Genomic DNA, 3,705 nt, shown 5'->3' on the forward strand with positions numbered 1-3,705 from the left:
TCTTTAATCAGTAAATGCTGTGCCAATGGAAAGAGAGCGGGAAGAAGTCACAGCAACCATTAATAAAAAATGACTAGGGCTTTCTATCAACAGAAGCATCATTAGAAAATGTATGGTAGGAAAATAGTAGGCTGTAGATTTGTGGTGGCAGGGATGGCAATGGAATACTAACATTTATACCCTCTTAACCACTTTGTTTTAAAATGATGCCGGATTTCAGGTAACTACATATGTGCTTAATACAGCATTTTGCATTTTCAATTTCTTGCTAAATTCCTGACTATAGTCTCAAAAGATGGGACTGCCTTACCTGACTCTTTGGCTCTCCCTCCAGCCTCCAAACACAAATTCTTCTATTTTTTTCCCAGTTTTATTGAAGTATAATTGACATGTAACATTGTATGACTTTAAGGTGTACAATGTAATGATTTGATATATATATTTATTACAAAATTATGATCACAATAAGTTTAGTTTAAAAATAGGGAGTGTTTCACGAATTTGCATACTATCTTTGCATAGGGGCCATGCTAGTCTTCTCCATACGGTTCAAATTTTTTAGTGTATGTGCTGTTGAGTCGAGCATCACAGATATTTCTAACAGGTAATTGACTGTCATTGTCTGAGCATATCTTCCATAAAGGCTTTGGTCAATTCATGGCAAAAGATAAATCAGATATGAAGGGGAAGAACCTCAGATTAATCCAGTACTTTCTTGAAAAGTCTCCTCTTTTTGCTGCACTTCTGCTCCCAATCATGAACCCTTGAGTAAATAACGAAAATACGATTCACATTTCCAATACACTGTGCAATCTGCATTTCAGCTGAGGATACTTCTTGGTCACACAGTAGACTTGTAATTCCAAAGTAACTGTATTGCATTTTGAAAGAAAACAAGGCAGTCACATTCCATTAACAGAAAGCCTTCTTGAGCGTGTCCCTTGGTAGGTTAAAGGGATCTGAGTCATGCGCTGAGGGTGAATGGGAGAATCATACGTTTATATAAAACACCTACAAATCTTAATAGGGGGATGAGCTAAAACTACAAAAGTCCCCATTACTGTACAACTTTTCAAGTATCACTAATGCATGTCACCAGTGGATTAACAGTATTCTGCTCTAATGGCATTTCTGCCCTATCATTAACCCAAGCATGGTCCAAAAAGTTACTTGAATATCCATAAATGAGCTTACTGCAGTTTATGTGACTTCCAGTTCTATCAGTTCAATAGGAACAACAGCATCAAATTCCTCATCTAGGCTCAGTTGTATGGATCTGAAATCTAGAGATCAGATTCCCATTGTGTCAGTTTTCCATGCCTTGTTTTCAAAAGATCATGGCTCTGATCCTGTTATGCATAGTAGCATATGACTGCTAATGATATTTCACTATTAATGTATATCCTGGCTTCAGACAGGACCTGGATAGGTGGTGTTCTCAAATCACTACTCAGTCTACACTGGAAATTGTACTGGTTTTGATAAAAAGTAGTTGGAATATACCACCCACCAAAAAAAAAAAAAAAAAAAAAAGTCCTATATAATCTAAACTTCTATTGGAATTCCAGGATTTATGTCACTATTATAGAAAAACTCATTTTGGTTATAGCACCAACATGGCCAAATAAATGACTTCTAGATGCAAGAAGAAAATATTTGGCCAAGATAAATAGGTGTTCAAACAGGCCTCCTCAGCTTACTCGTTTTGCTATATGGAAAATGAACTAACTGAGTTTAATGTACACCAAATGAGATTGGAAGCCCGTTCTAATTCACTTCATTCTGTACCAGGAATGAGCAGTTTTTGATTTCCTTACATCCACCTTTATCCCCTACAGTGTATTCTCAATGAACTGGCCAAGTGATCCTTTTAAAATATACACCAGGTCATGTGACTTCTCTTCTCAAAATTCCTCCATGTCTCTCACTCTACAAACAGTGCAAGCCAGAGCCCTGGCAAAGGTCTACAGGGCTATATGGTCTGGTATCTCTGGTCTATTTCTTACCCTCCCCTGCTCACTTTACTCCAGTCCCACTGGACACACTGCTTCTCAAACACAAACAGCATAGTCACATCTCTGGACCTTTGCACTATTTGTCCCCTTTGACAGGAACACTCTTCCCTCTGACATCACATGACTCATTCCCTCACCTTCTTCAAACCTTGCTCAACAGTCACCATCTCAACAGGCAACCCTGTCCAACCTATTTGAAATTATATTGCACCCCCTCTCCTCACACTCCCAGCTCCCGCTTGTCCTATTCTGTTTGTCCTCCATAGCACCCATCACCTTCTAACATTCTACATAGTTTACATATTTACTATGTTTATTGCTTCTCTCCCTCACTAGAACTTAAACTTCACAAGGACAGAAACTTTAGTCCATTTTGTTCACTACTATACACTCAGAACTTGAAACAATGCATAGCCCATAGTAAATGCATGCTTAATAATATTAGTTGAATAAAAGAATGAATTCCAAAGTTGCTGAACATGGCAAAGATCTCACACACTGAAAATTCACAGCTGTTTTACTTTAAGCTATGATTTAAATTCTGAAGCCTCAGTTTTCTCATCTGTAAAATGGAATAATTATATTATTTAACACTTAGACTTGTTGTAAAGATTAAGGGAGAGGAATGAGTGGAAAGTATTTTAGGCAATGATTCACATATTGATTAATTATTTTGATTGGTCCAAGAACAATGGCAAGCATACCTAACGTGTATATAGAATTTTACACCTTACAAAGAACACAATTGTTTTCATTAGGTGCTCCCAGTATCCTCTCAGATTCACTCCAGGAAAATGTTAATAACTAGATCCTCAGTGTCTGTGCCTCAGCAATGTCAAGGATGTATCCAACCACAAGGTTCTGAAAGATGGAGGCCGATTCAAACTGAAGTCCTCTGAGCCCAAGCCCGGTGCTCTCTCCTCAATATCAGAGAAAGAAAGCATTGTTTCCAGCACAAGCTTTCAACAGAATGAAGTGATGTTTCCTATTTGGTTTTTTTTTACTGAGTCTGGATGTCAGCACAGAATGTGGCTTAGATGAGGCGGTAGTCATCAGCACCAAGTACCCCCTGCAAATCCCAAGAAGTCAAGACTCAAGCACTGGAAGAGATCTTCTCACCACTGATCACTTATTCAGTCACATGCATGCAATCTGGAATACCTTTACTATCTCTGTGTTTCCTAACATCCTATAAACACCTCTAGAAAAGGATTAGGTTTTCTGAGAAGAGCACCCCAATTTCTCATTCAGTCTTGTTTACATAGTTGGCGTTCAGTAAATTCTCAACGCATAATGAATGAATTTAAAAAATGGGTGTGTTTGCTGTTGCTGCCCACGTTAGCTTGCAACATAACATTTTCTCCCTTCTTTTCTACTAAAATAATTAGAGTACAAGCAGATGTCTACAGCGTCATGCCCCGCCCCATCCCTCACAATTGTGGTAATTGGAAAACAAGTTCCCCAGCATGTTGTGCACAAAAGAATTACACATTTAGGAAATGCTGAGTTAAACAATTTCAAACAGGCTTTTTTACTACAGGACTTCTCAGAGCTTTTACCACACAAATGTACATTGCAAATCTTCAAATTTTAGGTAGCTTCTATAGCATTTTGCAAATGTATTGGAAAATTTGTGCACTTCCTCCCCCAGGAAACAAAGCTTTTTGCATGGAGTTTCTCTCAAGTTTAC

The 3,705-nt window shown here is 38.1% G+C and overlaps 1 non-coding gene across 1 annotated transcript; it reads right to left on the reverse strand.

Moving 5' to 3' along the window:
* Positions 1-477: 477 nt before the first annotated feature.
* LOC114236574 (U6 spliceosomal RNA) lies at positions 478-586 on the reverse strand. Its single transcript, XR_003622497.1, has one exon. It is a non-coding gene; the product is annotated as a U6 spliceosomal RNA (small nuclear RNA).
* Between the last annotated feature and the right edge of the window lie 3,119 nt (positions 587-3,705).

The sequence above is a fragment of the Balaenoptera acutorostrata genome, chromosome 1, assembly GCF_949987535.1.
Source record: "Balaenoptera acutorostrata chromosome 1, mBalAcu1.1, whole genome shotgun sequence".
Lineage (NCBI taxonomy): Eukaryota > Metazoa > Chordata > Mammalia > Artiodactyla > Balaenopteridae > Balaenoptera > Balaenoptera acutorostrata.